Source organism: Diadema antillarum, unplaced genomic scaffold (genome assembly GCF_040938485.1).
Source record: "Diadema antillarum isolate AM-2024a unplaced genomic scaffold, OU_Dant_1.0 scf00000103, whole genome shotgun sequence".
Classification (NCBI taxonomy): Eukaryota; Metazoa; Echinodermata; class Echinoidea; order Diadematoida; family Diadematidae; genus Diadema; species Diadema antillarum.
The window spans coordinates 2,298,847-2,314,424 of NW_027270992.1; positions in this window are offsets into that span (position 1 = coordinate 2,298,847).

Consider the following 15,578-nt stretch of genomic DNA (forward strand, 5'->3'; position numbering starts at 1 on the left):
TATCATCATTTTCGACGACTGATGTGTACTCACGCGATGTAGAGTCCCAAAGCGCCATCAAGCACATCAAACATCACAACCGCCGTCTTATTCGCTACTTTCACCTTTGGCGGGTCCAGTTCCGGAAGCTCTGACACTACGAGTTTATGATAATTATAACATGGAAGTCAAAATTTTTGAGAAAGGAAGGTGACTACTCTACACTCCCGGCAATGCCGCTTCTGCTTTTGCAATGAAACTATTTATAGGATGCATGAAAGAGGTAATTCTTATAAGGTTTGCAAATTTGATCCAAAAATTGTCCAAAGTGATAAGATCGGCACACTTTATTGCGATCCCATTTGGATTCATTGGTGCACTCCTGTAATGAAGATTTGCCCTCCTACAATGAGTGACTAGACGATGTTAATGTCTCACCTGAACAGAAGAAAATGAAATTGGAAAAGGAAGCCTACGGAAGCTTTAAAGTGCCATTCGACTTGGAGACTTGGCGAGATAATTTATCTTGTCAAGTCAACATAATAGCTCTATCATGTCGACTTTTCAACTTTATAAGTTGACATGGAGACAAAAATTATCATGTCAAGTCGACATCTAAAAAGTTACATGTCGTCATGGTGAGATAAGGTATCTTGCCAAGTCAACATCGAAAAAAGTTACATGTCGTCATAGTGACATAATGTATCTTGCCAAGTCGACATCTAAAAAGTTACATGTCATCATGGTGCATAAGGTATCTTGCCAAGTCGACATCTGAAAAAGTTACATGTCGTCATGCCTACATAACGTATCTTGCCAAGTCGACATCTGAAAAGTTACATGTCATCATGGCGACATAAGTTATCTATCCAAGCTGATATCTAGAAAGTTACATGTCGTCATGATGACATAAGGTATCTTACCAAGTCGACATCTAAAAAGTTACATGTCGTCATGGTGACATAAGGTATCTTGCCAAAGTGACTTGCAAAAAATTACATGTCGTCATGGTGCATGGGTCATCAAGTCTCCATTGCATTCTCTGTACATAAGAATTTCCCATTTTCTAAATTTTCTTGAAAGCTACATTTTTTTCTACCTTATACTCTAAGGAGTTGTTTGACAAAGAGTGACAACTGTTCTAAATATACTCAGAGTTTAAGATGTGGAAATACATACTCTGAAAAATGATAAATTTTGTGTAAAATGTGAATGGAGAACTACTCCTAAAAATACTGTGATTTCATCAGCATTGCCATTTTGCATAACTGACAATGAAGTATTAGATAATATCAATGAGTGTAGTTTCCTTATTCACTAATGATTGGATCAATTATTCTTTTTAATTCATCGTGTTCCGTACAGTGTGTTCCTAAAAAGGAAAGGCAAGTTCAAAAGTCAACTGAACAATACATAGTTTTTTTTCTTGTAATTTGTATAATGGAATAAAAAGTAGCTCTCCAGCTTTAATTTAACACCTTGCTTGCGTCAACGTTGATATGAGTTAGAGAGTTAGGGTTCTTTGAAACTTGGAAAAAGTAGATGTTGTATCATTTTCCTTCAAAGAAACCTTACTCGATCTGTAACAAAACCCATGGCAATGTTGACGCACGCAAGGTGTCAAATTTAACTTAATGAGCTACTTTTTAATCCAGCACACAAATTACAAAAAAAAAAAACAACCAACAAAACTATGCATTTGTGATATAATTTACCCTTGAGGTTTGGTTTCCCTTTGTTAGGAACACACTGTAGAAACCACGGACTGACTTGGGTGGAATTCCCCTTTTATCGAGGACTGCCATATAGGCATGAACTGGGAGATCATTATGCATTAATGCACGTCTTTCAGACACAAACTAAGGGTCTAAGGTAGCTAATAATACAAACTGCGAACAGACTGTATTTTGTGCTGGCACAATGGGCAATCTCTTCCTTCATTCTCTTCAAGGAATGTGCTGCATGGAAGGCAGAGTGTGTGCCCACATGGAATGAAAAAGCTGTCTTTCTTTCTATCACAGCATATCTCACACAATCCTTGTGATTCTTGCTTGATCAGGACCTATAAAAAGTGTGAGAGAAGATGAGGAGGAAGATGATCAAAATTAATACCATGGTATATATTTTACCAAAAAATGAAATCAAAACCATCAAATATAACAAGTGAATGCGTGTGTGTGTGTGTCCGTCCATGCGTGTGTGCGTCTGTCCGTGTGTGCTCAAATGTTAGAAAATGCTACTTCTCCGTCATTTCATGGCCGATTTTGATTTTGATTGTTTTGTCTGATAGGGCTTGGTGAGGGCTTCCAAACCTATACACGAAATAATGAAATTCATTAATTATGCAAATTCATGCAAATTCAGCATGATTCATTCAGCAGATTCATTCAGCTTGGAGAGATAACTTATGTCACCATGATGACATGTAACTTTGAAGATGTCGACTTGGCAAGATACGTTATGTAGGCATGACGACATGTAACTTTTTCAGATGTCGACTTGGCAAGATATCTTATGCACCATGATGACATGTAACTCTTTAGATGTCGACTTGGCGAGATACATTATGTCACCATGACGACATGTAACTTTTTTCGATGTTGACTTGGAAAGATACCTTATCTCACCATGACGACATGTAACTTTTTAGATGTCGACTTGGCAAGATACATTATGTCACCATGATGACATGTAACTTTTTAGATGTCGACTTGGCAAGATACATTATCACACCATGACGACATGTAACTTTTTAGATGTCGACTTGGCAAGATATGTTATGTTGCCATGACGACATTTAAATTTTTAGAAATCGACTTGACATGATAATTTTTGTCTCCATGTCAACTTATAAAGTTGATAAGTCGACATGATAGAGCTATTATGTTGACTTGACAAGATAAATTATCTCGCCAAGTCTCCAAGTCGAATGGCACTTTAAAGCTTCCGTAGAAGCCCCTATTCTCTCATCGAGGTTACAAGAGTGTTTGATCGAACTCGCTCGACTGCCGTGGCTTATAGTAACTATTGTACCTGACATTTATTGAAGACTAATTACGGCTGCGCGCCTCAAAAGCAGGTGAAGTGTTTCTACACACATTCCTAAACACATCGTGAGAAATGTTAGACAAATAAAATTGTTTGTTACGTATTTTGGAAAAATCTGATTAAGTGATCTGTAATGTAAATGGGCAGGTTGTGTTAACCCACAGCGTAAAATGTCAGAAGTAGAATCTAGAAATGGGTAGCTGTGTATATATCAATGATTACATGTACAATGTTAGATATATATGAATTTAATATGAACATATTTTATTGGTATATTGGTGTTACTGTTGTTTTCATTCCAGTGTTCCACGTCCTACAAGCTTGACTTTATAGTGGATCATTCTTTTCCATAGTTTTGATCAAATTTTTGTTATGATCTCATTTGTGCACATATTTTAGATTGTGTTCAATGAACTATCCTTATCAGTTGAATGAGAGTCAAATTGACACATGTACCGCATTGAAACAATTTTTAAAAGGAAATAAATAAACTATTTAATTGAACTGAATTGAATTGAATTGATTATGTCTAGACTCTTTCCATCTGCAGAAGTCATGTTCATTCTCAGTAATCCTGCAACTAGAATTACCTGGTTGTGGCTCCGTATAAAACTCTTTACAGTCACTCTTGACGCCCCATCCGACACTCGTGGCTGCGGCGACACATACATGATATTTTGTTGCCGGATTCAGGTTTCTCATTGTGTAAGAAGTCGAGTTACCCGTTGTGCTTGTATTTGAGAAATCAGTGCTTGGTTTGAACTCGTCGTCGTATGGTCTAGATACGACCCTGTAAAGAATCTGATGGCAGTACGGGGGGGGGGGGGGGGGGGGGGGGAAGGGGGTATTGTTAGAACGCTTCATTCTTTCGAACTATTCGTAAAATGAAATGCTATTATGCGTCTGTCACATATTTGTATACAATATTCTCCAAAATTACACAAAAATACACATCCGTCGTCTGGAATCATAGGATGGAACAAGTGAATCGATAAATGCCTGAGTAAAAGCAATTTGACTCCACAGACGGGGAATTGAATCTTGATGGCAGAGGGCGACGAACCTCGAACAGTATTACAGGCCTAAATTGCATTCAATTCTCTCCAGCACTACGGCTTTCATCAATCTGTTAAAACAAGACGAACGACCAACCATTTCTGGTATTCATTTCTTATTCTTTAGAAGAACTTCTACATCATGAAAGATCCACAAACGTATTGGGCATTTCCACGAAGGATCGCTCTAACATTTTGCCCTCAACGTCCAAGTGGCCCCACCCCAATCCCTATACCGCGGAGAAAAGATAACTGGAAGGCAGCTCTCTTGTGATTGTCCACACCAGGCAACAGCTTCTATAATTTTACAATATACCAGTAGTTATATAATATACTCACAGCATACTGTCTGATAGTGCCTTTTGGGTAGGTCGGAGTCTGCCACTGGATTGATATAGATGACACCGAAGGATTCGTCAGAGTGATACTACCAGGAGCGCTCGGATCTTGATGTTTCAAGGAAGATAAAACCAAAGAAATGTTGGATGTACGAACGATTTCACAAATTTTAATCCACCATGCTAACGAAGGCTTGACGCCAGATAGGAAGCTTACAAATGACATACAAAAAAAAAATGTCTGTGAAAGAATAATGCTTGTCTTGAGGTATCCTTTTTGTCATATCGTGCGTAACTCTCATCAATTGGTTTATATAAATTCTTACCAGCATCAATAACTTACAGACAAGGGAACGTGACGAAACCATGGAGTGGGGATTCTTAGGGTGTATTCGAGAATCCCAGTAACAAATCGTATACAGCTTTATCACTGATCTTTGTGTAAGTATTCACACAGAAGAAAAATCTCGACTGGAGTTGTCTGTTACCAACGACAGTTACCCTTCGACGCACATATTCTCTGACCGGTGCTATTCGTGGTTTTCGAATGCACCCCGTTGGGCAGCGAGTGAATTGAGTCACCCATGAATCCAACGCTTTCGGCTTTTTAAAAGGAAATCCTTCTACAAAAGTAGATTCTCTGCTGGATATTCACTAAGCAAGGGACTGCAAAACATTGGTCAAAATATACCGGCTTTAAAGTATGATTTTACTCACATCCCTCCACTGTCCTTATTGTGCAAGGAGGATTTGGACTTCCCTCTCCAATGCCGACTTTAGTTCTGGCAGAAACCTGAAAAAGCATTAAAAATGCTGCAATTGGTAATATATGAATGTCCTTGTTTAATTTCTGAGCTCAAGTGACAAGGGGGAAGAAAAAAGTACAACGAAAAATGTAACAATCATGAAAGAACTTGCTCATTTTCTTTTGCCATTTTAGTACGAGTGACACATTTGCATATTGATACATGTAAGATGAAATCAGTATTCCTGTTCCTGTTTCTGTCTCCATTGCAATGATAAGACACCTGGTTTGGAAATGACAAATGACAGCCATGTAAAGATTATATCCTACGTAAGAGAACTCTTTGTAACTTTGCAAATGTCAGACAAACACTTGGTCACAAAGTTATTCGACTGTAGGCCTATATCTTTTAATCTGCAACTTTACAAAAAGAACTATCAGATCAATATACACACAAAATGTTGGCCGTCATTAGGAGCGAGAAGCTTCTCTTCAGACCCCAGTCAATAAAGAAATTGTCTACCTATTAAATAAAAAAGACCTGTATTCCGAATAAGTACCTTGACTGAGTAAGTTGTGTTTGCCATGAGGCTAACAATCCTATGCACTTGATGGGTATTTTGACATGTTCTCGCGCAGTCGTAGCTGATGTTTCGAGTAGTGCTTCCGCCCTTCTCCGAGATTATGATGTAATAGGCGACGACCTTTCCCATTGGTGGTTCTGGTTTCTGCCACTCAACTTCCAGGGTCTCAAGGTCAACAAGAGTAACCGTGACATCCAGAGGAGGACCTGGAACTGCCAGTCGTCAGGAGAAGACATCGGACAAAAAATACAACAAACACCTCTAACAATATTCAAATTCAAGTTTATTCCGTTTTTCGACAATATTAACGTTCTTCACGTTTGTTGGCTAATGTAAGTATCCCAATAATTCTACCAAGGTTATATGGATTATACCAATCAACTTCAAATTTAGTCTGCTTTCCAAACCCTCTGTTTGTACTATTTCGCTGTACAGAATATTCACGCCTTGCCTTCGGCAAATGTTCGTCGCCGCGGAGGGCGCATTTTTTTCCAAGAATTGTTCCTTACTTCGATTCTTTCAAGATATAATCACTTTGAAAAATGGTGAGGTATCCACGATGTCTTTTCGCTCTTTTGTCCTAAGTGTTCTGGCTTTCAAGCACTACGGTTATTGGGAATGTCTAATGGCAGGACCCTCAGGAAAGGTCGTTGTACGCAGAGTGTTGGTACGTTTGCCATGTAAGAAGATGTACGTTGGCGCTACCATCCTTGCTGTTACTTTCAGTTAACCACTGTATTTCCTTCTTACCATTACAAAGAGCAAAGCAGAAAATGTAATTTTGATCCATTGTAGAAAGTTCATCGCGTACGGTAGTGAAGAAGCGAGGCACAAGTTATTAGTACCTGATCTTAATATATATGTGACTCTGCACCTCAAAACAAACAAAAAGTCGCCAGACATGAATTTTAAGTTAAGACCATATTCTGAAAGAGCAGACTTTAAGCTTTAAAATGATGTATAACTCAAATCAAATGGACTCTCCTAACCTATCTAAATATTGGAAAGAAAGCACAAACTCAGGAAAAGTGTAAACTGAGAAAAGAGGCTCTGAAGTACAGTGTCTATTCAAGCGCTCAATCTTTACCAAACCGTGCTGGCTGTGCGATGAATGGGACAAAAAACAGGAAGTAAACCACCAGAGTAACAACAATGACGCCATTATCAGATTAAACTGAAATTAAACATGCCTCATTAACACATTCTGTCCATAATTAATGCCAACTTTCAAAGCAGTAGCACTATCCTTTCAAAAGTTATTAGAGTTGAAAGTGAAGTGTGTGGACAAGGTTTTTCAAAAATGAAAAAGGGATTCTAAAGACACACATAATCACACTAATCTACCAAAAATGTTCGAGATAAACTGCTAAAAAAACACACTTTCCTGCCCGTTTTATGAAACCAAATTTTAGCATACTGTAAAAGAAGACCCGCTCTTTCAGAAAATGTGAAAAAGTCAAGTTCGGCTAGGTTGACCCATTTCACTTATTTTCAGTCCTCACACAAATTCAGTGTGTGCGACTTTATGTTTGTTTTGAGGTGCACGGTCACATATATATAATATATATATATATATATATATATATATATATATATATACGTTAATAGGGTGCCTAACTCTACAAGTTATTGTATTTTCTTTCTGCGTAATCAGTGTATGCCTGCAACAGAATAGATAACCAGAAAAAAACGTACTGTCCTCTGCAGTTTGCACTACGATCGCTTTTGCCCAAGCTCTTCCTTTCCCGTAGTTTTTAGCCCTGACAGAGAAGCTGTAGTTTGAATAAGGCATTAGATTTTCAGCGACAACCGACGTCACAGTGCTGTTCACACTTTTGAAGAATGTTGATCCTGCATACACAAGAAAGAAAGAAAGAAGAAAGGGATGAAAGATGTCTGGGCACAAAATCCTTAGCTTAGCAGGCATTTATTGATACACTTATGAATTCTTGCTGCACGTTGAATATTGGCTCGCATGAAAATGAAAGAATGAATGAATGGTTTATTAATGGTAACAAAAATGCAAACTCGTACCCCGAAGTCTAAAATACATTGCAATGACATATAAATACCTCTAAATTAAACAGAACATCATTGAGCTGTCGTACATAACATCCACATCAGTAATCACATTTAGGTATGAACATATTGCACAAAAACATCACCACACATTTTCACAAAAATACATAAATATGTAACATATACATGTGTACCATAAAGGTATAACGGTTGTTTTCCCTCCTTACGAATACACAGATGGTAATCGTTTGGGTTGGTCAGCATCCAAATGTGAGTAGATGAACATACCACCAGAGTGAAATTAGGCTACAGATTTGACTGTTGGGGGGGGGGGGGGCATTTCATGAGGCATTTTGTCGGAAAAAAATGCTCTCAGCCAATGAGATGCAAGGACTTTAGTAGCTTAAAACAGTTTGTCAGAAAATAAAAGATAATTAATATAATTATGAAATGCTCCCCTGGTGTGGCCAGGAAGTATTGCTTGCAATCAAACAGCAACTAAGAGCTTAAACACTCCATTTGAAGACTAGGCAATGATTATTATTACCGCTATTTTATTGGCACAGAAACAACACAACACATCAGTAGAAGTACAAGACATATATATCACGCAGAACATTGACACAACTAAAGAAAGGAGGATGCCACAAACTGGTCTGGGCTGACAAAAGCAATAACGGATTACCACTGATTATAGTTTCTCGGAGGCATTCCAGCACAAACATGTAGCATTGAGAATTATCACACAACAGAATAATAACCATAAAAATAACAAACATTATAACAATATAAGACGAACAAAAACAGAAAAAAAACCAAACAAACAAATCCGCATAATCTAAAGGGAAACAATGAAATCTTCTTCAAATACGATAATCGATAAGAATCTTAACATTATTTGTTGAAAACAATTAATAGTGGAATAGCAACACTGAGAATGCTACACCAAATATCATCCAAAAAAGTGATTCTAATTAAAGGTGGAACCCAGCTTTCACTAGGATCGCTTTATCTTACTTTGTTTTGGGATATATCGCACATTTCAAACCGATTTTCATCAAACAAGCTTTCAATTCCTTTAGAATTTTATTCCCTTTCATACTTCATTAGTGGTTTCGAATTATCTTGAAAAAAAAATCTGAATCCCCATCTCAACCAAACCTGTACCATCCCTTTAAAGGGTCATATACGACATCACTTTAATGAAATAGGGGTACGAACATGGCATGCATTACAGCGCCACATTATATTTCGTACCACCTTTGAATTGATATGTGCAATACCTTTCTGGTCAAACAGCTTGTATCGATAGCCCGTGATTTCGCCATTTCTCCCTCTGCAAGTCGGCTCACTCCATGAAAATACGAGACTCCGTGGATGTATGATGGTTGCACGCACGTTGGAAGGCGGTAAAGTCGGAGCTAATAGGGAGATCCAAACATCGATTTCAGAAGAGAGAAGGAAAGCAATTTCTCTGTGCACACAAAGTTTTACACTTACGTGAACATAATCATATAACTGATTTCCCCATATTTTTGACACCAAGCTTTCTTGTGATGTGTAATTATAGCATACATTGTATTTCTTAACAGAGCTGGTTCAGAAGCAGGTAAGGCCAACATGTATTTAAGATTTATGAGATACATTTTATATGAGTTATAATGATAAAATTGGCTGTGAGGCAAGATGCAGCTACATGAACAACTTTGTGTATAATTTATTATATATATATATAATAAAATCATTATAGAAGAACAATAATTATAGCAATATACCGGTATAATTTGTTGTAATATTTCGGACCGCAAAGGCACCATATCCCGCCGAAGTGTTTCCCCTCACGAAGACCTCGTACAATGAGTAGGGATGGAGACCTTTGACTTTAAAGCTCTTAGTCGCGTTAGGCACTGATCCCGCGAGCCTCGGCTTCCTGCCCGTGGTCGCACGGCACATTCCCCTCTCCAACAAACGGTAGTGTACTTCGTACTGTAGTATTCCGGTTTACAGAGAGAGCTTGGGGTAGACCAAGTAACACGTATCATCGACGGACTCTTGCTGTGAAGTGGCGAGATGATCCCTGGTTTTCCTGGGACTGGAAATTTGTCAATTGTTAATTGTTATTATGAATATAGCACGAACTACAACGTTCAAGTCGAGTAGATTGCATTTTTGATCGATTTTACATCAACACCAGCTTTTTGGACACATTATGACTGCACATTTTCTCACTATGCACTCATTTTTCAGTCCTGACAGTAGAGAATTAGCGAATGTAACATCTCAATTGCTTCCTGTTCAGCACGGAAGTTGAGACTTGCCATACCTCCAAGACAAGTTTCAGTTACTATTTGAGCCGTATGCATTGCCATAGCGACTATATCAATGTCACCAACATTTAGACAGAAAATGGCACTCTGCCTCCGATCGTTTTGCTGTACGTTTGCCCGATCTTCCTAACTTCTGATGATTCACAAGCAAAATTGGATTACCCTAAGATTACGATGAATATTAAAAGAGGTTTGCTTCAAGTGTCAATATTGCAGTTGACAAGATAGTGGTAGTGACTACTGCAGTAATTACTGCTGTGACTTTTGTAATGTAAAGTTCGTATAACATAAGTCGGATAAAAAAAAAAAACTCCTAAAATTCTTTCCAAATAAGGGAACTTTTATTGGTTTAATGTACTTGCAGGTTTTGATCCATAATGATTTTTATAAATTCTCCGTCAGATTAAATAGGACAAATAAATGTTGTTTCGCTTCAGGTCGTCATAATATTGCTTCCCTCAGACTGCGTGTGCAACGTCTAAACAAAAACAAAAAAAAAAACAGCAAAACGAACAAAACAAAACACAACAAAAACAATAAAACAAGGTTATCGATGATGCCAATTATCGGAATTGCGCATTGCGAAAATGACTAATGATTAGTGATAAATTATAGTTCTGAAACCTGAGAAGAAGAAATTGAGTTTGCTAGCAACATGATTTGTATTAATATATATGTAATATTGAGCCAGAGATTGGTTGATTTCGGACAAAGCTGACAAGGAGAGAGAAAAAAAACATAAAACAGGCGAACAACCTTATTAATGTAAATAATATAATATTTCAAACATAAAACACACAAAAATACAAACAAAAACAAGGGTGACGTTTTCTAACCAGAGACAGTCTTGTACGAATGACATTGGACACCTGTCTGGCTGTTGAATGACAAGAAATCCTTATAAGAAAGCAATAATAACAGGAATTCGATTCTAGCTAATTTCATTTTTCTTTTTAAAGACATGATATTGCGATACGGTGAGAAATGAGGTCCAAGAAACAAAACAAAATATTTGCTCACGAGAGGGCAACTCACTTTCTTGGGCAGTCCTTGCTGAAACACCCGTCCACTCAGACATACTTTCATTCCACGAAGTTGCCATTCTAAACTTGTACGTAGTGCAGGGTAGAAGGTCCGTAAAGTTATAACCATTCCAAGAACTATTTGTTGCACTGTGTATCTCCGTCCCATTCAGTTGAAACGTGTAATTGATCGTATCCTCTATCAAATGTTCACAGGCAGGTTTCTTCCACTTGAATTCTAAGGAGTTGCTGTTAGATTTGTACGAGATGTGTTCCACCAACGGGGAGCCTGTGTGTTGAAAGATTACCATGACATTATGCTCCGTCGACAATTTCTCCGAAAACTGAGAGAAATGCTCCATGACATTTTATGATTTAGCACGTATGCAATTGCTCCCCGTACATTCACTATTTGCGACTCCAACACTTGATCTGCAAACAGATGATCGAGGTGTAGGCCTACGAAGCTCCGAAGGTGTGCAACATTTGCTCCGACAATGATTGCTCGAAAGATGTGGGACACTGATCCGTCGATAAAGACCTCGTCGCGGGGCGACGTAATCTTTTCACTACATGGGATATGTTAAATCGCATGTCTATATATACATTTTTAAGAATACGAAAAGGTTGTACCCCAAAGCTAATTAATGCATTATTTTCGGAGCATATTCTAGCATGTCCAGTTGCCAATTGAATAAATATATCATCGAAGCAGATGTCGTATCTTCGGAGCATATTTCGATGAAGAATGTATCAGCGGAGCAACTGTCGATGGAGATATTGTTGGCGGAGCATTAACGGTGTATTAATGTCGAAGAATTCATATCACTGGGGTCGGAGTCATTGCGTGGGGAGTGTATGTCGGTTGACGTTTCGTCTGCAAGCAAATAATGTCTTGGAGCATTAATTTCTCGCAGAGCACTCTCATTATTTGAAGTAATTTTCGGAGGAGCATATGTCGGAAAAAAGACGAAGACATAACTGATACATCTGTATACCTTTGGTATACGGTGAATAGCTTTTGTAACTTTGCTGAGAGTATATCCGAAAGAATTACACTTTGTATTTTTTTACGATAAAAGGCCAATGCCCCAGTCACATAGACATCCCGGATCACCCCGGACCACCCCGGATCTGATCCGGGGTGAACCGGAGAGAGATCCGTGTTTGACGCCTTGGACATCCGTGTATGTCTGAAGATTCGGGGACATCCGGGAGGCTAACACGGTAACTTCTGGAGGTCCAAACATCCGGCGTCATCCGGAGATTGCCGTGTTGGCAGAGCAATCCGGGGTGGTTGCCTTGTAGCTGCCGTGTTGATCCGTGTAAATACAGTGTTTGTCCGTGGACGCCGCGCTCTTCCGTCGAGGTCGAAACTATCCCGGTTCTCCACGGATCTCCCTGGATCTCCCCGGATTACTGTGTAGATCCTCTAGCATCCGTATTTATATGTGACTCGGGCAATAACTATGGAGTCGACAATATACTGGCAGTTAAGGCAATGCACACACACACACACACACACACACACACCATCACCTGGATCATTGCGTTTTAATATATCAAAATATTGCGAGATAATGAATTACAATTTTTCATCTTTGGAAGCGATAGTGCAGCTCTTTATAAACACGTTAGAAAGTTGGCATAGAAGAGCTTTCTTTTCTTTTTCCAGTATACAATGATTTCCAGACGGAATTCATGTGACCTACTTTATCTTTGTCTCCAAGCAGTCCCTGCTTGGTAAATGATATTCAAGCAATCATGTGATATGGACCAAGTTCCATGGCATTGTTTCAATGAGAAAACAGAATTATTATGGATATAATCAACATAAACGTAAAGTCCAAACCCTTTTACGTGGTTGATGACTGGTGTAACAATTTTACATGGGCATACCTTTGATTACGGTAAATATGTCATCGGCCGCAGAGGGACCAAATCCCCCGGAATTGCATCCCCTGACGGAGATGTTGTAGTACGCGTTGTGTAGCAGACCTGCGAGGGTGAACTCAGTCGTTGATCCGTTGACAATCCCAGCCACTGTCCAAGATGGGTTTTGTTCCACGTCACAGGTGCCTCGTTGAAGCAGTTGGTAGGAAATCTCGTGGGACGATGGTGCGCAAACATTTGACACTGGGTACTTCCACGTCACTAATACTTCCGTAGAGTGTCCACGAAGATTTGTTGTTTCTATCACCGGTTTACGAGGGGCTGTCAATTAAGAATAAACGTCATCTTAGGACATCGAACTGAATTATGTATCGATGGTCTCGCGCACAAAGTGGAAAAAATATTGATGAGTCTCTGTGTGTGCAAATTTTGTGTTTCTGACAAATTTCAGAGATATCAGTGTGAACGAAATCCAGAATTGATATCTAACATGCATTATTCATTCATTAAACAACATTATTATGCTCTAAACAAGATAACCGAAATCTTTGTCCACACCGATAAAGGCACTGAAAGTCTTTCTGTACATTAGTTGTTGTTGATGTTGTTGTATAATCGTTACTATAGGGACCTGTCGTCACACTAAAGTTGTAAAGTTGTGATGACTGCAGTAATGAAGAACAGCAACGCTGTTCCTGTAAACATCGATATTTTCTTTCTCTTATGAAACAATAGTATTTCCTTGTAACAGTGAATATTACATGAACGCCAAAACTAGAGGTACACACCACTCCAAGCTATAGATGCCTTACATGGGTAATTTGACGCCCCGTCTTTTTTTTTCTTTTTTGGTTGGGGGGGGGGGGGTATAGTACTTGTTACTGTCATCTTGTTACCCAAGTGTGAAAAACTGTGACAAATTATACAGAAGTGGCTTATTGGAACGTGTTTCAGAGGAAAAAAATACAACTCTCGGGGGGTTGTCAAATTTTTTACATGGGTGGACAACGCAATATTTATTGTTTTATGGTCTACACAAATACCCATCATTTGCATTCCAGCCCAGTCAGCAGCCAGTCAAATTCGGAAATTATTGTCTGACGTGATATCTCTACTCGCAACGTAAACGATTTCGATCTCCGTCGTATCAGTCACGTGTTCGCACTATGACCAATCACCGAGCAGTATATCTATGAAGATCATTTTATAAAAGCCGTTCTTACGCCAGTTCCAATGTCAAGGGTGTGTCATTACAAGATCGTTAATGAGTAGATCAAGTTATGAAGATGAACTCTGCTTTGTTAAATCTCACCCACTCACCAATATCTGGGGTTTTTGCCTCTATTCGCACAGCCCATCCACTTGCATTGGCGACGGCGTTCAAATCGAGGTGATAATCCGTGCAGGGACTCAGGTGGCGAATCATCAGTGAGGTTGAATTGATTGCAATAATCCGGTGTATTGCCTCAGCTCTCCGATCAGACGTGTGGAACTGTTTGATGTTATATGCGCGGAAAAAGTAATATCTGAAGATGCCATTGATATCTTGACACTGTAATCTGTTCCAGACAATAAAAAGTGCTGGAGGCGACGTGCCGGAATACGTCGCGCTAAACCCAGTGATTCGGCCGGGTTCTGGAAGAAAGAAGGATTGACATTCATAGAAAGCAAACACGAAATAAACCGAATATTACAGTTATCATTTTATTGACTTAGAAAACTTAAAACAACAATTCTTGGCCCAGGTGAGTGTGCCAAGGTACGCGTCTTTATTTTTTTAACTCTTTATGTGCCACGTTCGCACGTCCGACTCAGTCGACGGCGTGCCAACTTCGCATATTCTGCTCAACAAACAAAGCCGCCAAAACCGAACGATAAATCGCTAATCACTGCTAATCCCGCGGCACAATGAAAGCGTTTCTCGTGCTTTTGTTCCTCTTATTATACGGCTGGCATTCTATGTGGTGATTGACTATCAAGCGGTGTTCCCAACTAGATTTGCTTGTACATTCTAAGTTTCTGTCACGGTTTTATGTGCAAAAGTCATACCTTTTCAGTAATGTAACAACTGGTCATTCAAAAAAAAAAATGAAAATAGATTCGTCGTACAATTTATATCGAAACAAAGCTTGGTATTCCTCTTTAACTTTGCCTGCTATTATGCTCATCTTAACAGAAATTTGTAGAAGTTATAAAATTGGAAAAACAGAATTCTTTCTCAAAAAATGACTACCTTCCTGTCTCAGAATAACGTGGCACACAGGGGGTCTCCACCATGGCACGTAAAGAGTTATTGAATCATTTAATTGCACCTGGTCTTGTACTTCCACTTACGAAACCATTAAAGAAAGTCAATATTTACAGACATAAATTCAAATTTAGATGTGGAAGAATGCTCTGCAAAGATCTTATTCAGCCAATTACAATGGAAAGAATAAAAACAGCCAATAGTAACTTCTACTTGTAGACCCCTAACGTTCATGTAATGTGAAAAAGCAACATGATAGGCCTAAATATGAAAATCATTTATGAAATGTAAAAAACAACAACAACAGAGAAAATATCGTC